We start from the raw sequence: 27813 nt of genomic DNA on the forward strand, positions 1-27813 counted from the left end.
AGTGGCAGCCTCATTGAGTGCTCCATAGGTAACATATGTTTCACAATCATTAATTCGTGTAAGAACACTGGGGTAGATATTCTCTCAATTACATAAATGAGGAAACTGAGTCTCAAATATCTTAAGACACATTGTCCAATCTTACACATTAAGTAAGGAGTGGGAGCAGGATCTGAACACAAGACTCACCTTGAACCAGTCAGTCTTATCCACTATAGCATATTGACCGAATGCAAGACTCTTTATTCTAGATGTTTGAAAAGTAACTTTGAACATGTAGCCTGGAGCCCACCCAGAAAAGGGTCTGGCCCAGGGAAAACTGGATCCAACGAACACATTCATTCAATGGCATGGTAGGCTTTTTTCTGTCTGGATCTAATATGATGTCATGCTTGTTTGAATGGCCTTCCTGACCCCTAAAATCTCTTAGCAAAAGTAGCCAACAATCAGGCTCAGTCAGCAGGAGACTGAGCTTAGAGGAGACACAGCAGGTGTCAGGGTTGAAAATGATGAGTTCCAAAGATCAACACAAGTTCTGGGAGACAGATATTACAGAATATGGAAGAGATGGAGGAGGCAGATAAAATCTGTTAATTCAGCAAGTCTTAGTGAATGAGAAATAGCAACACTGATGGGGATGCAGCTTGATTCTAGAGCAAAGGCTGTTCGTGTGGAAGTTAATCACAAGATGAATTGAGCTTAAATCTGGAGTGGAAGTTTTATGGTCATGGGGCGTGCATTGACACAGACTTCCAGATTTTCAGTCTTTTCATTTTGTATGAATGTGTTGAGTGATATGTATCTAGAATGGACAGAGCTTAATAAATGAATACTAGCACCACCTGAATTTGGTGCTATGAAGCACCAAAACGGCAAGTAGATATTTGGGCAGGTGCCATGTGCTGGATGAGGGCCTGGCACCTCCAGAAAGACTTTGCAACAGAAGCACGCTGTGGTGTTGCAGAAGAAAATGACCTCCACAGTTGGACAGACCTATGGGAACCTGGCCTGAGCACCTGCTAGCTGCGTGACCTTGGGCAAGTTACATAAACTCAGTCTGTTTTCTTACCTGTGAAATAAGGACGTGGTTTTGTTCTCATATATTTTTTGTTGGAATGAGTAAAATAATGGCATAAACATCTCACACCTTTCTTGGCACATGGCATAAAATCAACATTCGCCAGTTTCCTTGCCTCCCTGTGTCATCTTGTTCTTTTATCTCTGGAACAGAAACACATTCAAACCTTTTTTTTGTAATTTGCAGCATATTCAGTATCACTTACATTTTAAAATATTATAGGTGATTAGGTGTAATAATATATGTTAAAGTGTTTTGAAAATTTTAAAGTAGTAAATGACTCTAAGGTATCATTATTTTAATTACATAATTATACACGAGCGGATTCTACCTCATAGCTCTCACTATTCCCTCCTGCTGCTGACTCTCAAATCTACATTTCTAGGACAAATAAATCCCTAAGGGCTCCTTTTCCTCAGGGACACTTACAAATCTCCATTTTGCATTTCCAAAAAAATGTACCTTACCGGCAAAATGCTCCTTCCTCTTTCTACTTCTCCTACTGGCTCTTGGGACAGATTTATACTCTCTGTCTTTACATGAGGGGGAATCTAGCTCTGAATGTAGGTCAAAGTGGTAGACTGGAGAAAAAGGATGGCTGTGGACTCAGCAGTCATACTTGGAAATCTTGGAGAGCACATGGTGAATATCACATGGTCTATACAACCTAACCGCCCTCATTCAGATCCTGGTCTCTTATCCAGACAAGCTACCTGACTTCATTATGCCTCAGTTGCCTCACCTGTGAAATGAGGCTTGTTACGACATCACTACTTTCTAGGGTTGTAGTGATGCTTAAGGGAGCTAACATAGTGGAACTACTTACAATACTGTGTTACCTATCATTACTATTAGCTTGCTGCTGCCTTTATAGCTACATAGTCTTAGATAAGATAAACTTGGAGCCTATCAGCTCATCTGTGAAGTAGAGTAGTGCTTGCCTGCCAGTGGATGTGAGGAGAAAGTAAATTTGCTACCAAGTAGTTGGAATCATTCTCTATGGTTAGTCCGTGTCAAGGAAGATGGTAGATTGAGTCCAGTTGCTTGCTGAAGACAGAATATGTATGTGGTCCCCTCCTTGCTTCTCCTTTCCATGGCTGGAGTGCTCATTTTACCTGGGTTTGGACAGCTACCTGCTCTTAATTTGGATGCTTGCTCTTCATTTCACCTGGAAGCCACATGGGGCTATGGCCCAGGCTTCTACAGACCAGCTCAGCAGAGGCACTGTGGGCAAACAGCCTCTCACTGTCCATCTGCTTCCATCCCCCTATCATGGTTGGGATTGGGAGTCCAGATTCGATTTAAGGAGAAGGTTTCTAACCTGAGCTAAAGGAGTTCTACACGTGGTGGATCCCAGATTACTACAGTTGCCATCCAAGGACTTGCAAAAAGCCATCACAATAACCAGGAATAGTTTTCCTTCTAGTTGCTAAGAGCATATTTTTCTTCGGGGTCTCCCAAAAACTGGGCCTAGGTTACGTTGGGTATCCCTAGACCCTGGTCATAGTGTTGCCATAGGAAGACCTCAATCTCTCTCTGGTTTCTAACCATAAGCATTTGAATAAGTATTCATTCTATTTCTGTGCTTGATGTGGTCAATCACACTGGAAAGGGGGCATTTTCCCTCCTCTCCAGCCTTTGGGTGTGCTGACCTCCTGAAGCCCATGACCAGTATAAGTGGACAGACTTTCTTTTTTTTTTTTAATTTTTTTTTCAATGATTTTTATTTATTTTTGGGACAGAGAGAGACAGAGCATGAACGGGGGAGGGGCAGAGAGAGAGGAAGACACAGAATCGGAAACAGGCTCCAGGCTCTGAGCCATCAGCCCAGAGCCCGACGCGGGGCTCGAACTCACAGACCGCGAGATCGTGACCTGGCTGAAGTCGGACGCTTAACCGACTGCGCCACCCAGGCGCCCCCCTGGACAGACTTTCTTACAGACAGTAGCTGTTTCCTTGCCAAAGCCTCTAGTGTATATTCCCTCAGTCATATGAGCTCAGCGTCCCTGGCACTTTGGGCTCCTCCCTGTATTGTCATTGTTCTTATCTTGTCAGTCATCTAATAAGTGTTGATTCTCTGATGTCTCTCACTTTTTTGAATTCTAAATGTTGCTCTCCCCATATTCAGTTGCTTTTCTAGCTATGACCACACTACATTTATCTTCCTAAAGCAATAGTTCCAGTGACTCACACCTACAGTCTTCCTACTGTCCTCATGCAGAGGTGATTTGCCACAAGTTTAATGAGGCTTAATGTTGAGGGCTCCTCACTGGCAGGAGATCCAGCATCACGTCCATGTTATCATATGCCTTTGTAAAATTAGCAAAAGTAAGATATTTTCACCCAAATAAATCCACCATGTCTTTATGCTTGCAGATATACCCATCTTTGTCAGGAGGTGATGAAGTGGGGGGGGGGGAGTATTTTGGATCTTTATAGCAAGAATTTTTGTTCAGAGTATACTTCAATCCAATTTAGTGGTATGTAACCTTTTAGGTTCACAATCATCTTATGCTATTTTTCCTAAATTTTGTGATGTTTTTGGAGTCTGCCAGCCTTTAAAAGTTTATATAACATGTTTTGGTTTATATCCTCATTTGAAATAACCATTCACTTTGTACCTTATTTTGTATAAAAATTCTTATGAGGGTATTGAATCCTATAAGCTTCAAGCTAAAAAAGTAGATCTAGTGCTTATATTGAATTTAAAAGATACAACTAGTTTGAGACTCTATGCCCTCTCTTTTGGGCTGCTCATATTTTTTCCCTAAATTTTCCCCACTGCCCTGCCCTCACTGCCCTGCCTTCTACTTCTGCTGTTGCCCCTCAAGTCTTTGTGTGGGTCTCTGAATTTTACTTATCCTTCTGAATCCCAGCCACATACATGCCAATGATAAAGATAGCAAGCTCACAGTTATTGGCTGTTTTCACACACTAGGTATTGTCCCTACATTGTCTTTAGTTCTTTCCACCACCAGGGTCTTTTTTTTTTTTTTCAATATATGAAATTTATTGTCAAATTGGTTTCCATACAACACCCAGTGCTCATCCCAAAAGGTGCCCTCCTCAATACCCATCACCCACCCTCCCCTCCCTCCCACCCCCCATCAACCCTCAGTTTGTTCTCAGTTTTTAAGTCTCTTATGCTTTGGCTCTCTTCCACCCTAACCTCTTTTTTTTTTCCTTCCCCTCCCCCATGGGTTTCTGTTACGTTTCTCAGGATCCACATAAGAGTGAAAACATATGGTATCTGTCTTTCTCAGTATGGCTTATATCACTTAGCATAACACTCTCCAGTTCCACCAGGGTCTTAAAACCACCGAGAGGGAAGCATCGTCACATACAATCTGTAGATGATGAAACAGAGGCTCTGTGAGCTTATCCTGCCCACTCTCCCAGAGCATTTGCTCTTGTCCTGTAGCAGCACCTCTTAAGAGTGACTGTTCCCCACTTCTGTCCAGAGATATCTGTCCAGAGATATCTCTGACCTCCAAAGTACTGATAGTACCCACCTTATACTCAGCCAACTGCCGCCATTGTTAAATAACTATCTTGTAGTCACACTTCTTACTTTCTCCTCCTTCTTCCACTCCAACCAGAGTATATTAATCTAGAATCCTGGGATGAAATCCTATGCTCCCTTTGGATGTTCTCTGGGGCCCGTGCATGCACATGTTCGTACTTACTACACATAGGTATACATGAATTGTTCCATTAGAAACTGCAATAAAACCAGCTGGAAGGACAGCTCAATTCCCATTCCTAAGAGCTGGAAGCTGTGAGAATAGGTGTCTCTGTTCCACTAGTTTAATACCAGGATAGAAGACAGAAGTTAAAAGATACGTATTAGAATTCTCTTTAAATTCACAATGTCAAAAAATATATTCTAAAAATACTATTCACAGAGAAGCACAATTGACATATGTCATGATACTGACGGTTTCATGTAGGTGATTAGACCGACAAAGAATTTCATAGCTTTTGAAATACAGTAGAAAAATTATGCAGGGATTTTCAAATCAATTTCCATCCTTCAACATGAAAAATGCATGCATATTTTTAAAACCAATAGGAAGACAATGAAAATGAGGAATAGCAAATATATTATGCATCAGAATCATTATTCTGTGTAATCTTTTTTTTTTTTTAATCTCTCTTTTGGTACCTAATTGTCCACATGTTGATCCATGGACTATTGGGAATGAGAATTATAATCTTAAAGTTTTCAGTTTTTTCTTTCTCCCTCTCCCTCATCCCCTCCCCATCATTAATGGATTAAATTGATGGAATGATGGAATGTTCTGTTTCTATACACAAGTTATAGGTATCTGACTCCACAGCATATGCTGGAAAAACTCCTCTAGCATCTGGGCATTGGGCACAGAATCTCAGGTTTATAAGAAATGTTAGATATCATATACTGCAGAATATTTCATTAAACTAATAGTCATAGTTTAGTGTGTTAAGTATTATATTAATCATACTTCATGTTTTTCAAAGAAAAATCTATATTTTAACAAGGAGAAAATGTAGGTTTAAGTAGTTAACTAATAATTATTATTAACATTTAGTAAATGCTTAGTATATGATAATGTTCCAAGATAATGTATGTTAACTTGCTCAATCCTCAGACAATGCTGAGAATAGTACTTCCAAAGAAAGTACTGTAGCCCACATTTTACAGATGAGATAACTGAGGCCAGAAGAGCTTTAATGACATGCCAAGGTCATACAACTAGTAAGTGGCAGACCTGGATTGTAAGCCAGGCTGACAAGCTCCAGAAACCACCACACTGCCCCAAATAATGCATCTATTTAAAGTCTTTGAACTTTTTTTTTTAATTCCAGAGTCTATTTTCTTAGTTATACTGATTCAATCCCCTTTCCAATTACCTTACAAAAGGTTATTAAGCCTCAGCTGGAACCCCTTATTGCTGGGGGCACTGGCTGCTTCTGGAGAAAGTTCATTCTATTTTTGGACAGTTCTGTTAGAAAATTCTTCCTTATGTTGAGCTAAAATCTACCTCCCATTACCTGTCGGAAGAGAGTGGGTTGGTAGAAAATGTCATTAGATATGAGGCTAGACAGGAAGGTAAAAAGGCCAGAGTGTGAAAAGCTTTGAAGGCCACGCTAGCTTCTCATGCTGATGCAAAGACTGAGCCTCTGGTACATGCCCAGCTGTTAAAACACATCTCCCCGCCTGCACCTGAATGACAGGTTTTCAAACTTCAGTGGAGGAAACTACATTTATCTGTCCTGCATTTGACAGTGTTGTTTCCACTCATCATTCTGGTATAAAGATATTTTTGTCTCCTGATTCTGAATTTTTTGTGTATTAGCTACCTCTTTTCACTTTCCACATTCATCAGCATTTTTTTTCAAGCTATTGATAAGCTCCCAAGAAAGATCATACTTTGTTGCCTAAAAATTAGGATTAAAATGGTCAGTCACACTAAATTGTAGCATTCTTTTTTCTTTTTGTCACCCTGCACTATCCTGGGTGCTTCAGCAGCCAAATGACCACTAGGTACAAAACAGTGAAAATCATAACAGAATGCTTAAGGCTGCTATACAGGAAATAAAAAAAGGCATTTATGTGTCTGCTTAATAGAGAATCAATATTTGGCTATGATCTAATTGGAAAGTTCCTCTTCGCATACCAAAAGAAAAAAAAAAGTGTTCATTTAAAAGTCACAGCTTTATGAACAACATGGAATCAATTGGGCAGAACACAGAGCAAGTACTTGAGGTCAAGACAGAACAAGGACACTGACCCAAAAAAGCAGAAAGAGAGGTTTATTCACTCCTGGCCATCGAATAACCCACAGCAAGCAGGCTGGCTTTTTGTAGACAATAATAGAGGAAGAGTCCTTCTTAGAAACACCTGGTAAAGACTTTGGTACTTAAAATCTTTCAGTGGCTGTAGTTATAGAAGAAAAAGATCTCTGCAATTACAATAAAGATTGTGATACGAAGAAGCAATCATCCCAGCTGCTTGAGAAGGACCCAGAGGGATGCAGCCCACAAAGGAAATTAACAAGTTCTGCTGGCTGAAAGAAGTAACACTCTGAGCTAAACCAAAACAAAAGCCATTCCCATAGCAGTCCCGGCTGACCAAGATTCACCAGAAATTAGTAAAGAGAGAAGGAAATTTAAGAGTCTGCCTTTTATAACTTTTAGTTTAATATATGTAATTGTTCTCAAATTACTTTTCAATAAATTACATATAGTTTTCATTTCAGAGCAGCCCATCTATTTTCTCATAAATTACCCAATTATTAAAATTAATAACAACAGTTCCATGTATCATGTCAGAGAGAGATCTGGTCTGAGCTAACCGGTGAAAATCACATTTAAGATCCACATTTATGACTCTGGGGCTTACCATGAGCAATGTTGTCTTAGGCTGCTTATTCTCACCACATGTAAGTGTACGTACAGCCAAGCAAAAGTCCATTTTGGATAGCAGGGTCTGCCTCATTTCCTGAGTCAGCTGATGCTTTGAGCAAGATGCCCACTGCTGTGCCATAGCTGGTGCTGTCTCTTCCTACCCAGCTCCTGTGACACCATGAAGGAATTGTCAACAGCAATAACAAGCAGAATTACAGCTTACATGGCACACTCTATGTGCCCTCACCTAAGGCAGTAACTTTAATTTACTCCTTTCTGACTTCTCATAGTAACTCTTTGGCATAGGTTTAATCATCCCAATTTTATATTTGAAGACACCGCAGTTCAAAAACTTTAAGTGTCTTTTTTTTAAGCCAAATAACTGAAAGATGTGGAGCCTGTATCTGCTTTCTACCATGTAAGTCATTTGCACGCTTGGTGTGATTCTTAGATTTTACTACCAGTTCTGTTCCAAGTTTTGTTTTTTTTTTTTCTCCTCCTCCTTGTGGCAGATCCAGCACTGTGATTCTGTTTTTACACCCTGCCTTTTATGGACTGCTGTTGACTCACTACTCTGCCTCCACGGAGTGTTTTTAAAGAGCTGCATGTCTCAGAGTGAAGGCCATCCTTAGCTTTTGGGAAAGGGTGTGAATGCAGGCCCACATCCCATGTGTCTAAATATTTACAGACCAAACTAACAAACTGTTTAATAAACTATGTTCAATGCTTGACAAATATACCTTTATAAAGGCCAAGAAGGCTATGTTTGAGTTTAGAATTACCAAGTACCAAGAAAGACAGGTCCCAGCAAGTCTCTTCTCTCCATTTCTGGCTCCATTCTGTACTGAAAAGCCTCTCACATTCGCCACCTGGTGCCTGGGAGTGTGCATGCTGGTGGTGCGATCTGTCCTAGGGAGCGTAGACCCAGAGATACAAGCTGTGTGAACCTTGGAAACAGTTTGGGGGCCATCTGGCCAAAGAATTTGGGGATTCTGAGCACCTGCATCATGGTCTGGGAGGGAAAGGTGCTAGTTCTAAGGCCATGTTCCATTGGCCTCGTGGATCCCTTGTTTCATAGCAAGGGGCATACTGAAATTAATCCAGAATGGGATCTTCTTAGATGGCAATATTGCTTGATATTTCTCAAAATCCTTGCCTCTTTCACTGACAGTCACTGAAACAATGAATGTCTAGGCCAAATGTCAGACAAGTTGCTTTGAAAGTCAAGCTGGTCTTTTAGAGCCAGTTCCCTTCACCTTTTTAGAATCACTCCCTTCCAACTACCCAGTGCTTTTCTGCAGGCCCAAGTCATCCATTCGCGGAGTACATAATGTGAAAAATTCATTCTCCAAAATATGTTACCTTTCCCAAGGGACCTTATGTATTTTATTTTAAAAGAGGCTGCAATTTAAACCAAAGAAATAAATTTTCTAATGATGGAATTTCTAGCAACAGCAGAAATATATTTGGGGACAGGGATTTTCTTGACATAAATCTGTATTACTTTCCTAGGGTTGCCGTAACAAATTACTGCAAACTTGGTGGCTTACAACCACAGAAATTTATTTTCTCATGGTTGTGGAGACCGGAAGTCTGAAATCGAGGTGTCAGCAGAGCCATGCTCCCTCTGAGGGCTCTAGGGAAGAATCCTTCCTGTCTCTTCCAGCCCCTGGTGTCTGCAGATGTTCCTACGTCTGTGGTGCCACATCGCTCCAATTGGCCTCCACCTCACAAGGCCTTCTCCTCTGTCCCAACCTCCCTCTGCCTTTTTAAGGACATTTATCATTGGATTAGGGCCCATCTAGATATTCCAGGATATTTCATCCCCATCTTAATTACATCTGCAAAGGCCCTATTTCTAAATAAGGACACATTGACAGGTTCCAGTAGACGTGTCTTTCGGGAATCACCATTCAACTCACTAGACTATTGAATTCTGCTATTTGGGCAGCATTCTTGTGCACGCAGACTGAAGGCCCACCTGCTGCAGGCTGAGGAAGCAGGAAATGCCAGTCCAGCATTGCAGGCCTCAGGGAAAGATGAGAAACTTCCTCATGGGATATAAACCTCATCTTTGGAGAGGAGATGAGACAGCCAGCAACTACATTTGGGAGCATGAACAGAAGGTTATGGCACTGCTTTTAGGAAAGCTTTAGTCAAACTGAAGCACAGCAAAGAATAAGTCATTTCATCTTACTTTTCAAGACTCTTCATATCATCACAACCATAACTGGAGACTATATGAGCTTAAGGTCTGACATTTAAATTCTATTTATTTATTTTCCGCTTGAGCAGGGGAGAGAAAGAAATACCAGTAATCTTAATGTCCTAAGATTTTTAAACTATATTACTTCATTTTATCCTCATAATAGCCCTCTAAGGAAGATATTAGTATTCACGCCCATTACAGAAATGTGGAAACTAAGGCCCTGAGACATTAAATAACCTGCCAGGATTTCACAGCTGAGAATCAAAGGCGCTGAGAGCCACAAAATCCATGCTCTTTCTTGGACTTTACTGCCCTGGGATCAGTCTAGATCAGCCATACCCCTCTAAATTGACTGTTAATCTTGCTGACTTTCCTCTTGTAAAGAGCAGTAAAGCATCCTCTACTAGCAGCTAGAGAAGCCCAAGGCTAGGAACCAGTTGTTCTTTTTGCTTACACTATACTGCCATCTAGTGGAAAAATAATTAATGGCCGAAGGTACCATTTCAGGCATCTTAATTTTTTGATACCTGTAATTCATTTGTATTTAAATTTTGCTTTTTACTTATTTTTTATTTAAAATTTTTTTAATGTTTATTTATTTTTGATAGAGAGAGACAGTGCGATCCAGGGAGGGACAGAGAGACACTGAATCCAAAACAGGCTCCAGGCTCTGAACTGTCAGCACAGAGCTCCACGTGGGGCTCGAACCCATGAACCGTGAGATCATGACCTGAGCCGAAGTCGGACGCCTAACCGACTGAACCACCCAGGCGCCCCAAAATTTTGCTTTTTTAAGTTGAGACCCTATCAAAATCAGCACGGAATTCCTCCCCCTGTTTCCATATACATATCTACACTCCTTCTGTACACATCTCTCTCTCTCTCTCTCTCTCTCTCTCTCTCTCTCTCTCACACACACACACACACACACACACACATATGGTCTACAGACTACTCCCCCTAATAAAATTGTGACCTTTTGGAATTGTGTAATTTGACTAAAAATTTAGGGAAGAGTTTAGACAGAAATGACTAATAGATTTACTTTAATCATTTTTCATACCATAAAACAAAATTTCTTTCCATCACAAGTAGCTTCCATACTGACCCCATGTCGGAGTTGCCTATAGTACTGATGGTGTCCAGTGAGTTGACTGCCGGAGTAAGACCACCCCGTGGATAAGACAATGATGAATGCCCCCATATAAATGGGAAAAGGGAAGGTGCAGCTCTGATGGCCCCATTATTAAACATGCGTTCTAAGACATCTAAAACACTTATTAGTATTAGTATTAGTCTCCTGATCTTGCTATAACAAATTATCACAAAGTTAGTGGCTTACAACAACTTAAGTTTATTATCTCACAGTTCTGGAGGTCAGAAATCTTAAATGGGTCTCAGTGGGCTAAAATCAAGGTGTCAGCAAGTCTGCATTCCTTCTGGAGGCTCCAGGGGACAATCTGTTCCCTAGCCAGTCCAGCTTCCAGAGACTGCCTATAGGCTTGGGTCTCTTCTTCCATCTTTAAAGTCAGCAGTATTGGCCCCAGGCCTACTCACAATGCCATCTCTCTGGATCTCTCTCCTTTGTTACCCTCTTCCTCCTTAAAGAAGGCTGTGATGCCATTGGGCCTACTACAATAATTCAGGTTAATAACCAATATCCCTGTTTTAAGGGCAACTGACTAACAACCTCAATTGTACCTGCTACCTAAACTCTTCTTTGCCACATATAATGTAATACAGTCTCAGGCTCCAGGAATTAAGGTATGGACATCTTTGGGTATGGGGAAAGCATTCTGCCTCCTTTCCCCTCCCATCCCACCACCCCCCCCCCACACTTTCACAAATTACAAAGAGCCTTGTAAGCATGCATGAGGACACATCAACCTTGAAATTCTACCTATACTTTTGGCCAGCCACATTTAATAGCATATAAGAGCATAGGTTCAGATAGACTTAAGTTTAAATCCCAGATTCATCCTCAGATGTGAAAACTTGTGTATGTTACATAGCATTTCTATGCTCAGTTTCTTCATCCTTAAAATGGGCATAACATCTTCCTCATAGGATTATTGTAAGGCTTAAATAAGTCTCCAAAGAGCACTTAGCAGAGCACGTGGCATATATAAAGATCTCAGAGTCTCCGAAGGAACCATTTCTGAGAATTTCTGAGGATTTTCCATTCCATCTTCAAAGTGAGAGTAGCTAACCACCTAACTAAACACTGCCCTGGATGCGTGGGGGACAAGGAAATGACACTGCCTAGCTTTACCCAGTTAACTACGTCCAGTAGAATTAGACACCAAGACATGCTGTCTTGTGAGGTTCTTCTAAAACAGGTAAATGAAGGCTTCTGTTGTACCTTACATATGGGGATAGACTTTGCCCAGACTTCTGCCACGTTTAGGTGGGAAGCATTTGAAGAGACCATAGAAGAGGAGGACAATTTTCCTTCATCCTTTCCCATCCTTTTTTGTCTAGAACATGTATACCAATGTCAACACTTCAGCAACTATTTGTATACTGTACAAGTATGCACAGAAAGATGGTCATTCTGACTGGTGTCCTAAAGCTGAGGGCAGCAAGCCCACGTGTGTGTGCATGTGCGTGTGTGTATGTATTGCTACCACACACACATATGCCATCAAGTTACACAAAAACCTATTTTTACCCTAATGAGAAGTAAATTGTTGGCAATGGAAATTAAAATGGTTTTAAAAATTTCTTATGACACTAAAATTTATTTTTAAGTAGAAGTTCTGAAGTAATGAATAAAAAAGTTCATTGGTTATAAGCCACCTATACACAATGCACTTAGGTTGTAAAAAAGAATAATGCTTTTAGATAGGCTAAATCTATGTGTCTCCTATAATCTTGTTTCAATAATAAATTTACTTAGGAACATGTTTATTAGGGAAAGTAATTTCTGCAACTACTGGAAATATTTCTGAATTCGTAGTATCTAATATATTTTTACTGTTTTATTTTAGGATTTTAAATACCTCTTTCATGGCTAGAATACATGAATTCCTTGAGTATAGAAACTATGGAGCAAAATGCTATTTGCACATTACAAATATAGAAAGGATGCTCTAAGTTTTACTTTTACCCCTATGAACTTTTTGATTCCCTGATTCCCCTAACATGTCCCTCCTGACCTATTAAAACCTTCTTGAAACAAACAGGAAAGACTGGGCCATAACCGGTCCTTCCTGGGTTTGCCAAACCCCTCACTTAGGTAGCTGCATTGTAAAGGTCACTGCATTTTGGATATGGTTACAGCTCTCCCCCTGAGGTATCTCTGTAAACCTCAGGAGCTGGAGGGCTACACTGTGACTATAAAACCTAGAACCTGCAACCATAGTGCATCTCAGGTTTGCACAGCTTAATGTTCAGCTTAATGTTCATTATATCCCATGGACTTCAGCATGAGGACATCAAAGGTAACTTGGCAAACCCAACCTCCATCCTGAGTTTATACAGCTGGTGGGGAGGCAGTCATGGCTTGGGTAATGAGTCTAATGCAGAGTAAGTGAGCAACTGTACCTTGGAAAGAACATTCTATGTTGCTTTCTGAATATCAGTACCTCCCTCACACAAAGTCACGGAGCTTTGTCTTCGAGAAGTCTTCAGCCCTCAGCTCCATGTAAGTGGCAAGGCAAACACATTAATTCAGTGTGACAAGACTGTCAACTCAGTCCAGTTGGTGGTAGCTCAGGGCACATCCCAGCAGAGCTGAGAGTTAGTGAGCCCCACCAGAGGCATGCTGGAACAGATTCACGCGAGAAACCATCATGTTTTGCTCCTCTCTGCCTCACTTAGAAATTTTAAAAACTGAAGTTATATGGAGTTTAGCTTTTAGAGAGAAGCAGCTAGTTCAATTCAGAACTTAGGTTAGACTGGTTGGCAATATTTATTTTGTACCTTAAAAATGGCAAGCACTCTACTGAGAATTATATATACATTATTTATTAACTGCACTGCAAGGTGGGTGGAATTAATCCTTGATGAACCTGAGGCCTAAAGAAGTCAAATGATTTTTCTAAGTTCCCATGGAGAGTAAAAATGAGTGTTGATACTCCCCTTACATCTCTAACCCCTTTTATTTTTCCCTATGTAGGAATACAACAGTGAAATATATTATGTAAATAAGTAAAAAAAGTAAGCCCTTAGTATATTTGACTTTTCTAATTTTTATTCAACTGATCAGTCTCCTTAGACACAATGTATCTTTGTCCCCTCGCTCTACCTTATGTCCCCTCATACCTTCCCTGCTAAGTTCTAGAAAATGACTCTGAGAGGTACCTCATTTGGATTGTTTATGGCATTGATTTTCATCCACACCATTCATAATGTGTCAGAAATTATCATTTTCCCTTTGTTATGGATTGGATCATCCAGGCGGTAACAAGTTATCAAATAAAATATTAAAATAAGCAAGTGGGTACAGTAATTGTTAAAAGTAACCAGTGGGAGAAAATGAGAGTCAGTGGACTATTTTATCCCAGCTATAAGATTAAAGATACTCATATTACATGTCATATGTTAGTTATGACAAAATTTCTTAGTTTCCTCTATCAACACACGGAATTAAAATGTCATTTCTTCTCAGTGATTTTTTTTTCTATAATCAACAGAAAGGGATCAATGAGTCTTTCTGTCAAGCTTCTGTGAATGAGTCTAGTAAGTAAAAAGGATTGTTTTGAAGTAGATTCTTCATGTTTCCTCCCTTGTTGGCCTGGATTAAAGGTGAAACTCAATTGTCCCATTATGATGCACTTCTCTCTTTTATAATGAGAAGGGGATGAGGAGGAGAAATGCATTAATACTCAGCAAGGACCAGAATGTATCATAAAATACTAGCTAATGCTTTCCTTTTTCTCGTAATAGACGTTTGGAATAGTTTCTCATTTATTTAAGAAATAGGCTACATTAGTTTCTAGGCCTTGTGACTCAATGTTCTGTAAGTTACACAGACCTGGTCCAAAGCTAAGGTGTTTACTGCTGCTAAAGCCATTAAATTTTTGGATGATTAAAAACAAGAGCTAAGGATTAACAATAATTAAATGTCTCTTAGAAAAGGTCAGTGGTACAAGGAAATGGTTGATTGCACTGAAAGAATAAGAAGAAAGTTGAAGAGAATGTATTTTTTCAACCACAAAACTGAGTAAAAGCCATCCAAGCTGGGAGATTTACTAATTCATAGCAATTAAGTAGTTAATTAGAAGTCTGTAATTATCTTTGCCACTTCATTAAGAACTCTGTACAGATTTCCCAGTATAATTTGTTGGAAACCCTACTTACCTTGGTTATTGGGATTTCATGAGGAAACTACTTTCAATGTATTAAAGGAGTGTCTCATTAAAACTTTGTTCAGCCATCCACGGAAACACAAGTTGATTCCTAAGAGTCTAATAGTTTTGGGCTTACTGACGAAGTGTGACTTAAAGGACACAGGACAGCACAAGTAACGTTCTAATTCCGAATTGCCAGGGGTGGGTATTCACCCACTGCACGGGTATGGCTTCATTACTTACTTTTTATGCAACTATCCATTCTTACTGGCTGTGGCATTATTCTGATTGGCATTGACACAACAGTGTCCATGTTGTATTAGTTTCTAAACATTACAAAGATCAGTTGTTCTGCAAATGGGTGACTACCCTTAGGGAAAGCTAGAACCCATAACAAGATACTGACGTTGGTCACCTATCTTGGCAATAACATAGGAACTCAACCTTTCTTCTAACTGTGATTATAACAGCCCAAACCTATGAAGACCAGTCACCTCAAAAAAAGGTCAACAAACAAAATGGTGGTAGAGCTCTACTTTTCTGTTTTACTTGGTAGATCGGCCCTGTGACTATTACATTGTCAGCAAGGTTTGTGTTTGCAAATTGGCTACAGTGCTGTAAACAGATAAATAGCAAAATGGTAGAAATACTAGCCTATCAGGTGATATAGAGAGAATAAAATAATGGATGTGTGTAACCACTTAACTCTGGCATAGAGCATTTGATAAATGATATGGCATATGAGGAGAAGCGTTTCCCTAGGTTTTTCAGACAGATTATTATCTAATTTTTAACAATTGGTATTTATTCACTAAGTGAATGAACTGTGATTTTTTTAATTTTTATTTTATTTTTTTAAAGTTTTTTTAAATGTTTATTTATTTATTTTGAGAGAGAGAGAGAGAGACAGAAAGAGAGGCAGAGAGAGAGGAAGAGAGAGAATCCCAAGCAGGCCCCATGCTCAGTGCAGAGCCTGACGTGGGGTTTGATCTCATGACTGTGAGATCATGACCTGAGATGAAACGAAGAGTAGATGCTTAAGTGATTGAGCCACTCAGTTGCCCCTTTAATTTTTTTTATGCTTATTTTTGAGAGAGAGAAAGAGAGAGAGAGCACTAGTGGGGGAGGGGCAGAGAGATAGGGGGACTGAAGACCAGAAGCGGGCTCCACGCTGGCAGCAGAGAGCTCCACGCAGAGATCGAACCCATGAACCGCAAGATCATGACCTGAGCCGAAGTTGAATGCTTAACCAGCTAAGCCACCCAGGCATCCCCCAGGTGCCCCTTTAAATAACTCATTATAGTTAGACATTAAGGTTATTTTGAAATTTTTGCAATTATAAACACATTCATCATGAGTATCTGTATGCATAACACTGTCATAGCATTTGTGTTATTCTTCATTCTAGATTTTGCCAACTGGATTGGCTGTATCAATGGGATGAACTTTTTTAACACGCTGTCACAGATAATTATCCTCTCCTTATTTACCCTCTATTTACTCATAATTTTGAACTACATCTTGTACCTGACTTTAAGTTTAAAGATTTGTCATATTTGTAAAAAAAAAAAAAAAAAGATTAATAAAAGAACTTCATGAGCATGATGCAGAAACTAAAAACCATAGAATTTCAGGCTTCAGGTGGGAATTGAAACTGGAATTGAGAATTCAAGGAACAATTTAAATCATTTAATCAGAAACAAGGACAGTGACAGGAATATGTAACAGTCTACTTGCAGACAATAAGCAGATAAATTTTGCTGGAATGAATGGTTCATTCATATACAGAAATAATGGGGCATCAATGGAGAATAAAAAGTAGGTAGAGACCAGGTAGGAAAGCACCTTTAATATCAGCTAAGATATTTCGGCTTTATTATCCAGGCAACTGGAAAAAAAATCAAGATTTCTGAGCATGAGGATGACATGCAGAAAGGCATTGTAGAAATCTGTGGTTTTAAGAGTGCAAATGGGGTGTGGATTGCAAGTGGTTAAAAACAGAGCAAAATGCTAGAAGCCATTGATTTGTCATTAAGAATTTAGAAGTGATTTGCTATGCAAAAGACGAAATACTTGAAAGAATTAAGGACAGCTCTTATTTTATGTGTTAACAATGTTAGATTAAATGTCAAATTTAAAAACTGACATATAAAATAAAACACAGCCATACATAACATTTTTAGTACTTACTGTGTATCAAGCACTGGGTGAATTGCCTTACATTTTTTATGTCATTTTACCTTCCCCCAAGCCCTATATGGTAGGAATTATGATTATCTTAACTTTATGGAAAAGAAAATAGCAGTTTAGAGAGGATAAGTACTTTATTTCATGCAGATAATAAGTGACAAAGCCAGGATTTAAACCTGGTTCTACTTGGCTCTAGAGTATACATGCTATCATCTGTTAAATGTGAACTCATTCTTGAACAAATATGATTTATATATTTATATTTTATTATAGAGATAGAGAGAGTGAGTGCAAGTGGGGGAGGGGGCAGAGAGAGAGAATCTTAAGCAGGCTCCACACTCAGCACAGAGCCCTATGTGGGGCTCCATCCCATACCTTGGGTCATGACCAGGGCCAAAATCAAGAATCAGATGCTCAGCCAACTGAGCCACCCAGGTGCCCCTGATTTATTTATTAAGAGAAATTTATAGAAGATCGGGCAAAGGTTGGTTCCAGGGGAAATGGAATTGAGGAATAGATGTAAGATAAACTACTAAAGTCCAGAAAAGAGAAGAGGATGCCAGGACAATTTCAAGTATTAGACTATGGGATACAAGGAGAGTGGTAGGACCACTAACAGAAATAGTATACATGAGAAAAAAGCTGGTTTCCAGTAAAAAAATGAGTTTTGCTTTAACAATAAAACAATATACGTGTATTTTAGAGCAAAGTCCAAGTTTTATAATTACATCCCTTGAGCACGTCAATTCCCAAAATAACGTTAATAGATGTTAAATAAGGTGTTGCTAAATGGTGGCTTAACCACCATGCTTATCTTCTCTTCTTCCTAAGGTAAGAATACACAGCAATAATTAAACATGCCATCTGGTGACGTAGCTCAACCACTGTGGGCATTGATACTCTGGCTCAAAGAAATCCAGCTTCAATCATTTAAAATTTCACAACCAGTGAAGTAGTTTCTCTACTTCTGCCTTTGGTATTCCTGCCAATTAACAATCCCCACTTATGTAAACCCATCAACTGTTCAACTGTCTTGTTCTTAAATATGAACAGAAAACCAGCATCTCTGCATGCAAGAAAAGTGGAAAATATGACACAAAAGGAAAAGTAAACAAAAACTGAAGGAAGGTTGAAAGGGCAGAAGGGCGACTAGAGAAAGTAGTTAATTCAAAGAATAGGAAAAAAAATAATGCCTTTACTGCCCACAGACAGCCCAAAAGATATCGAATTTATAAGAACAGCATTATAGACCTTACAAGTTAGCATTTCTAAAGTCTTTTGTTGATAGTGTTTCCTAAAAAGAAAAAAATATTTCAAAGCATTGAATCACTATATTGCATACCTGAAACTAACACCATATGTTAATTATAATGGAATTAAAATTTAGAAAAAAAGAAAAGGAAAATATCTGGATGAATGCTGGTGGCTAGAGGGCTTTTGGCATGAAAAGTTCAATATTTATTAATTGTCAGTACCTTTTTAGGAAATATTGAACAACTATAGCCTTGACCCAACCATGGAGGACATAGTTTTGATTTAAAGCATTTTTCTTTTTCTTTTTTTTTTTTGTTTTCTTAAAACAATTTTTTTAATATTTATTTATTTTTAGACAGAGAGAGACAGAGCGTGAGTGGGGGAGGGGCAGAAAGAGAGAGGGAGGCACAGAATCCAAAGCAGGCTCCAGGCTCCAAGCTGTCAGCACAGAGCCCTACACAGGGTTCCAATTCACAAACCATGAGATCATGACCTGAGCCGAAGTCGGATGCTTAACTGACTGAGCCACCCAGGTGCCCCTAAAGCATTTTTCTTCATCCCAAATTACATACCTAGGAGTGTTCCCAGCCCTTATGGTTGTGATTAAAAGAAACTTAGCTCTATGAACCCCTTGAGAAGCCCTAGAATTTATTCTATGATCCTAGCAGGTATCTTTTAGAGACTCCACGTCTGACAGGATGAACACAATTCTCAAGCAATCTGTAAAGGTACAATAAGGTTCCAAGAACATTCTCAGGAAGCACTCGTAGTTCACTGAAAGTCACTTGTTTGGGGCAATTAATCTAGAAAGTGAATTCCCTTTCTATCTTCAAATCTTTGTAGCAGTGATATAAAAAATCTAGATACGGAATTTGGAGATGGGGACTCAAACTACAGCCGCTTACCACTTGACTTTATACAAATCAGTCACCACTCATGATCAACCACCATGTGGTGTCTGCCTAAAACATAAACACAGTAATATCTGTGGCATAACTTGTTAAAAAATAAATGAAATAGAGATTGAAAAGATTTAAAATCACCATGTATCATGGTCATGAGCATATAGGAACTCTATTATATTGAAGACATCTTTTAGATAGGTATAAACTAAAATTTCCACATAAAAATCAAAGAGCATCATATATCATTTTATCATCATCAAAAGATTGTCCATTATGTGTACATACTATTTTACCCAACACGAAAAAGGCCAGGCTTTATTGGAAAACCTTTGCATACCCCCAAACTGTCTCTTTAACATAAGAAAGGTGGATATTAATTTTGAGCAGACAACCCCCAAATAAGCAAAAACAAATACACAGCAAAAAAGTCATATCGTACCTACAGTAAAAATGAGATTTCCATAATATGAAACCCAAATTTTATCCCTAAATTGGTCATATTCGAACAATAATTATCTTATTTCCTCAAATGCAAAATAAAGCCATTTGAAATAATGATTTCTAAGATCTATACAGCTTTGGAATTCAAGATATAAACATTTCTAATAATCATTCAACCTGGACCATAAACTAAATTGAACTGGTTCAGAACAAAGATTATATTTTTCCCCAATTTTCTCTTTATGGCTTCTAAGCATATTTTTGGAAGAGCAAATTACATTTTCAGCACAACTATAATCTCTTGATTAATTATACAGACAAAATATTTATCATTTTTATAAAGCTTTACCTACCTTATAGGCCCAGAGATCTATAGCAAATGTCACTAACACAATTATACCCAAACTTGTTGTTGAATATTCTTGGTAAATTTTCTCAAAATGGTAAACATTACAGTTACCATATGACCCAGCAAGTCTACTCCTATATACCCAAGAAAAGTATAAACATATGTCTATACAAAAACTCACAAATGGATGGTCATAGAGGCATTATTAAAAAGAAAAATATATTCAGTCTCTTTCTATCTCTCTTGCTCCCCATCCTCATCACATTAAAATGGCAAAGGAAAAACAAGGAAGATAACTTCTGGAAAATAAGAAACGAGGTTTTTTCTGCGTCAAGAAGTTTAACGTGTATATGGTTTCACTCCTATACCTAAACATCTATAACACATATAAAATTCATTTGCTTTTTTGGTTCAGATTTTTTTTTTATAATGAGCTGTAGTACAAATACACTGAACTATTAAGCATAGAGTGTGTAGGTGCTTCCTGGTCATGGTTTGAGAAATGAAGAAAGATTGTCCAATTAAAAACACCACGGCCCTCTCCTGAGCCTTTTTCCCTGGTCTAAATTTCCACTACCTATGTTAGTTCTTTATTTTAAGTTCTTATCATCGTTGCAGTATTATCAGTGGAGGAAAAAAAATTGTAAAAAAAAATACTCAAAAAGTAGAAATGACACAAATTTCCACCAACAAATGAATAAATAAACATGTGGTATATCCATATAATGGAATATTATTTGGCAATAAAAATTAATGCAGTACTGGCACATCCTACAGCATGATGAATCTTGAAAACACTATGCTAAGTATATATTCCCATTCACATGAAATGTCCAGAATATAAGCAAATATACAGAGACAGAAAGTAGATTAGTGGTTATCTAGGGCAGAGGGGGAAAGTGGAATGACTGCTACTGGGTATGGCAATTTGATGGTATCTATTAAAAATTTTAAAGAACGAATTTTTTGACTCAGTCATCTACTTTCATAGATCTATCCCAAAGTAAGGGTACAAGTAGACATATATGAGAAAGCTGTTTATTACTGCATTGTTTGCAACAGTGAGAAAATAAATTAATTCTGTGGAATATTATGCAGCACTTACAAATTATAATAATATGTACAGACTTGGACAGTGACACAAGCCATTTATTGATAGACTAGACAGACAGATGGATTGAGATACAGAGATATTCCTTTTATATGATAGTATGCATATGACACAGAACAATATACATATAGAGACATGCCTTTATGTAACATACATATATAAGACATATATGTAACATACATATGACACATAAGTATACATGCAATATGATTCTGTTGATGTTAAAAACAAAAATTGGATAAACACAAACTGAAAGGAGGCATAGCTGACAGTCAAAGAGCAGTTATTTCTGGGGACTGAAGTAAGATTGAGAGGTAACAAAGAGGGCTTTTTACATTCTACTCTGTATGCTTTATATTATTTGAAATAATATTTTCATATTATTTTGAAATAATAATATATTCATATATTACTTATGTCATTAAAAGGGGAACTAATGTTTTTAAATAACCATCGGAAAAATTATTTACCTAGCCAGAAAGATTTTGTAAATAGAAAACATCCAAGCAGGTAGGTAAGCCACATGGTTTCCCTCAATGAACATCAGGTTCCAAGAGGTGTGGGGAGTCAAAAGGTGGGGAACCAGACAGCGGAAGAGGATTAGCAAGACTAAGGTCAGCCCAGGTGTCAGAAGAACATTAGGGATAAGTCTACTAGAAAGAATAGATTAGATCAATCCCATTTTTATGATTTGAAATAGACTTGACAGTTGGAAAAGTATAATTTTTTCTCATCCTTGCCACTTTTATTTGAAAACTTTTGCAGGACACAGAGTATGACAGATGATTGTGTGAGTCACGGTCCTGGACAGGAAAAAAAAAAATGGCTCAATGAGCAGGATCACTACTGAAAGAGTTTAATGAAGGGACTATTAGGAAAGCTGGAGGCTGAGTTAAGGGAACCAACAGGAAAAGGTGAAGCACAAAGGAATACAAAAATATAAAGCCATTACCACCTCAAGCCTGAAGACAAGAGGGAAGTTGGGGCTTCCTCCGGGTGGCCCAGTCGGTTAAGTATCTGACTTCAGCTCAGGTCATGATCTCATGGTTGTGAGTTCGAGCCCGCTATCTGTACTAACAGCACAGAGCCCATTTCAGATACGCTGTCTCCTTCTCTCTCTGCATAAGATCTGTCTCTCTCTCAAAAATAAATATTAAAATTTTTTTAAAAATAAAATGTCAGTCTTATTAAAAGAGAGAGAGAGAAGGGGGACGTGGTAGCCAGAACCTGTGAGAGCTGCAGCTGTAAGAGAGGGCCACCCAACAAGAGACAAGTAGCTACTGCCAAACTGCAAGAGGCACCTGAGGAACACAGAACGTTTTCTCCTCCTGCCCTCTGACCTTTGGCCAATGCTCTCCTTTGACCATATCCAGAGGGCAAGTGATACAGGAACAGGATGCAAAAGGGTTGAGAGGGGATGATCAATGACCAATGCTAATGCCTCCTTTAATTATAAGGTGCTTGTGGTTTTTAAATGAATTGATATTTGGGACAAGCTGTACTCTGCTGGTTGTGTCTTACTTCACCATTGTCATGTAAATATCACAGGCAAAAAAATGCAAAATGCAGTGCACTTAACTATTCAACCCTACTGGAAATGTATTTAAAAGACTCAAACAAAGGCTTTGCAGAAACTAGAATATTTCAGGGAGAATGCACATGTCTGTTCCAGAGAGTATAATTAGAGACCATAAAGTGATTGTCCCATCTTTGTCATGAGGCTGAAACAATTTTCAGCTGCCCCATTATTCCCTGTGATAAAGAAGATAATATGTAAGCCATAGTTATACTTTGCAAGGTTTTTTTTTTTTTTTTTTTTTTTGGGTAGCAAGACATTACTTGATTTGAAATTCAAATAATGTCTGTACAATAAACCAATAGCCACTCTTCAGGAATCCTAAACATCAGTCAGGAGTATATTATGTGAATGTAATTTCTTTTTGATTTAAGTAAGTGAAATTTTGCAAAGTAATTCATTTTATTGATTAATCCATAAAGCGCCCATTCTATTGTAAACCCCCAAATCATTCTGTATGACTGTAAATAAATAGGTAAGAATTAATATTGAATAATAGAGATTCAAAGATTCTTATCTCATCTTGAATTTCCTTTGCAAATAATGAGTAAATTGTCTCAAGTAGAAAAAACAAAAAAAACAAAACAGTAGCTTCAGATGTGCAGCAACATGAACATGTCTACAATGTCTAAAGAATAACCAAGGCCAGAGTAATGACAGCAGAGAGAGGAAGGGGGAGATAGAAAATAATGCATATGATGAACCAATCATGTAGAGTTTTGTTAGCCAAAGGAAGAACTTTGGTTTTAATTCTGGGTAAAAAGGAACAGAGGCTCCAATTGGTCTTCCCTATTTCTGCTTGTCTTGACTTCTACTCCTGGCATCTGTCATGAGAGAGTGGACCAGAAATAGCTGCTGCTCCTTCAGCCTGGGTCTCAGAGCTGTCCTACAGATTGATGGAATTTCTTGTGGCTGTTAAGTCCTGGACATTTGTGGGTTGATTTGTTATAACATGAGCTGGATAATATACTCCCCTAGACTATGAGCTTCATGTGTATATATTATATCTGTTTTTGATCAACATCTGGATATGCAGCGCTGGAGTGGTTTCTAGCAAATAATAAGTGCTCAGAAAGTAAGGGTGGTGCACATTACAATCCAGCTGTGAGATTCTTTTTTTTTTAATGGGAGAGAGAGAGAGGGCACATGAGCAGGGGAGGGAAGAGAGGAAAGGAGAGAGAGAATCCCAAGCAGGCTCCACACTGTCAGCACAGAGCCCAATGTGGGGCTTGAACCCATGAACCATGAAATCATGACCTGAGCTGAAGTCAAAAGCTGGGCACTTAACTGACTGAGCCACCCAAGCACCCCTAGATATGAGATTCTAATATTGTAGAAGTGCTTGAGTCATGCCTTAAGTTATTGAACCAGAAAAGAATCTCTGGGTATTGAATTCAAGTACTGTTATTAAATATTGTTATCAGTATTAGAGAAGAACTATATGTTCTTCATTTTTAAAAAATGCATAACATACAGGATATAAAATAAGTCTCCTAAATTCATCTTCCCATTCTGTTACTGGTTTGTATGTATACTATATATTTTATTATATATATGTGTGTGTGTGTGTGTGTGTGTGTGTATGTATACATGGATATGAATATATTTATAGTCACATATATAGTTACATAAATGGCATTACACAATATGTAGTGATTTGCAACCTGTTTTATCACATGAATTGAAAACATACTTTTTAAAGTTTATTTATTTTGAGAAAGAGACAGCACAAGTGGGGGAAGAGCAGCTAGAGAGGGAGAGAGAGAATCCCAAGGAGGCTTTGTGCTGTCAGCACTGAGCCCGATGTGGGGCTCAAACCCATGAAGCTGTGAGATCATGACCTGAGCTGAAACCTAGAGTCCGACACTTAACCAACTGAGCCACCCAGGCACCACAAAATTGTATTTTTATGTTCATTTTCTCATTCTTTCTAAAAGCTGCATAGTATTTTATATATTTATACCATTATGCATTTAACCAATCTCTTATTGATATTTATTTTCTAGTTTCTAAATACTTGTCTACAAATATGCAAATATGCATCTATATGTATACTTGTCATGCAAATTTGTAGGCATAGCATTACTGGGCTCCAGGCACACATAATGTATATTTTGATAGGGACAGACTGCTCTCCAAAAGGTTGTTCAAATTTTTCATATATATTTTTTAAAATCTTCATAGGTGATGATAATGCAGTCTTCTGGTTAAAACCATTGAATTAAATAGAAAAAGAGAGAGGAAGCTTGAGGTTAGAACAACTTTTCCCATCACGTCATGCCTAACCAGGGGTAAAGAACATACCACCTTGGTCAACCGTCATTAGTTTTCTCAAAAACAGATTTCGGTTTAGTAAATTTTTTCCTTAACATAAGGAAACAACATCTTTTTGTATGCCCAGATACTTTTTACCTTTAAATATTAATGGTAACAAGTGAAAACATTCTAACTGGATTCCTTCAATTTGTAGTTTATGAAAAATAACCCAAATATAATGTTCTTTATATCCAATCCATATCAGTGGATTTGAACTAATTATGCTTCACTGAACTGAGAAATGGCTGACATATAATACTTTGCATAGTTTTTACAGCACATCTGAATGTATATTTGAAATATCTTTGTCTTTGATAGGTGCTATATGCCTTGAAGTTTCAGGTTACTACCCTCTGTCAGACAAGATGTTTAAAATTAGTAGCACATGTCCACATAATAACAAAGTGAAATGAGCTAATCACTTTTGTTAGAAGTGTCAATCTCCAACAAAATGACAAGATGTTTTCATTGATGACACCCACACTTTGCTTATTAAATATTTGTTACATAATTTTTGTTGAAAGGTAAGTACATTGAATTAAATCTTAACCATCTAAATGCCATGATAACCTTGGTGTAATAATTAAAGATGCATTAGCCAAGATGTCTAGATGTGAACATCTTATAAAATGGTATTGAGGGATAGACTGAGAAGGGTCAAAAATATGATAAACTATCTATTCAGCTTGACAATCAAATGACAATTTAATTACATCAAGAAATCATTACAAAGTGAACAATTTCCCTGGACTAGGCTGGCTTACTTTTCCTTCTCTTTTTATTTTCTCTGACAAGCTACAATGTGCTATTTAATACAACCTAATGGACCACATGAAGTTAGATCAAAGAGCATATCAATAATTCTACTGACTTTATCTGAAGTTTTATCAAGTCATAATAACTAGTCCCAACCTTATTAAATGCCTATTTAACATTTTTTTAAAGTTCTTAAAGTACTGTGGTAAATTTTAAAATAAGGCTCTATATATTTTCTCCTTCTCTTCCTTCTCTTCCTCCTCCTCCACCATCTTCTCTTCTTTTTCTTCTTCTTCCTATCCTATTAACTCATTAATCATCAATTTAGAATTTACTATAATCAGCATGAAAGAACTAAAAAAATATTTTTATTATCTTAGAAACTCCTCATGAAGAAGGATTTTGAAAGGATGATGGCCCCCTAATTTCAAATCTTACTGCATTTCCTTAAAAATCTCAGACTATGAAAATAAAATATCCCAGTGTGCATGGCCACAGATAACTAGAGGACAGAAAATACTAGAACTTCCAGTTATATCGTAGTGGGCAAATAAATAAGCCAGATCATTAGAGTTGGAATATGGAGTCTATGCATTTGTGGCAAGTCAGGTGTGGTTTGCACAGAAGGCGGCAGATGCATGCGGCTCTCATAAAACACAGATGACATCAAGTATGACTGACCGTCATAAGAAAAGAAACGCAGTGAGTGAATAAGCATGAAGAATAGATCTGAAATCTGGCGTATCGGAGCACTGTCTACTGGAGAGGAGATAGCCCTGGGGAAAATTGTTTCTGGGCTTTGGAGAATGGAATAGGCAACATGGAATAGGTTGTTTCCTTTGATTACATGATGAAAGGAAGGTTGGAAGCAGCTCAAGAGAGGACCTTGAAGTATGACTGTTTCAAACAATCAGAAGAAGTATGAATGCTGTAAATCATAAACTTGAAAATTCATAACCAGAAGATATGTTAAATAAGGGCTGACTCTAAAATGGATGGATAGATAAAATAGATAAATAGATAAAATAGATAAAATAAACTCTTCCCAGAAGAGAACTACAAGTTACAAGATGCTGAAGGGAAAATAGTACAACTGAATGTTCAATAGGAGTAAAAATAAGGGTAATAAAAAGAGCAAAGAAAATGAAACCAAAATACATAAAAAATTAGAAGAGTCCAATGAAAAGTGATAAGGGAAGCAGATCATATACATATGTATGTATATATGTATATATATGTATGTGTGTGTATATATACATATTTGGAGTCTATGAAAAAGAAAATATAGAAACTGAACCAATATTTAAAACTATAATTCAAGAAAAGTTTCCTAATAAAAAACCTGAATTATCAACTCCCAGATGTTTCTTAATTCAATTATTGGACTTTAAAGATGAATAAACAATCCTCTGAACTTCAGGGGAAAAAAAAATCAAATCATTTACAAATGAGAGAAAATTAGGTTGAAATTAGACTCATCAACAAAAATATGGAAAGCAATACAGAAGAGACATATTTTCAAGAAACTCAATAAAAATTATCTAATTATTTTATATTTAATTCAGTTTCCCTTACAATATCAGGCTATGGGAATGAAAAAACAGTTATAAGCCCTTAAGAATCTATGAATATTTTTTTCAGGCATGGTTTTTGCAGAAGTTACTAGTACATAAACTTTTTCCTTATAAGAGATGATTGAGGAAACTGGCAGAGTCGTTGGTGGAAAGAACTGAATATTTAATTTTGGATATAAGGCTCAAAGCTAGGTAAACATGGAAGAATAAAATGGAAATGTAATATGCTCAGACAGAAAGATACATGTAAATTTTAAAAATGGAAGGAATAGAGAAAAATAAGAAAGGAGTAAAATAAAGTCATTGGTGTATATAGATATATATAAACTTCAAACCTTATTAAAAAATGACCTCAGAATTATTCAGACCT

General features: G+C 37.7%; 1 long non-coding RNA gene across 2 annotated transcripts in view; it reads right to left on the reverse strand.

Annotated features, from left to right (window-relative positions):
• Window positions 1-27813, reverse strand: part of LOC122225913 — a 64460-nt gene that overhangs the window by 14678 nt on the left and 21969 nt on the right. For both annotated transcript variants that reach the window (XR_006205433.1, XR_006205432.1), the window contains one exon: window positions 1070-1221. This is a non-coding gene — a long non-coding RNA (uncharacterized LOC122225913). The remainder of the gene's footprint in view (window positions 1-1069; window positions 1222-27813) is intronic.

The sequence above is a fragment of the Panthera leo genome, chromosome C1 (assembly GCF_018350215.1).
Source record: "Panthera leo isolate Ple1 chromosome C1, P.leo_Ple1_pat1.1, whole genome shotgun sequence".
NCBI lineage: Eukaryota > Metazoa > Chordata > Mammalia > Carnivora > Felidae > Panthera > Panthera leo.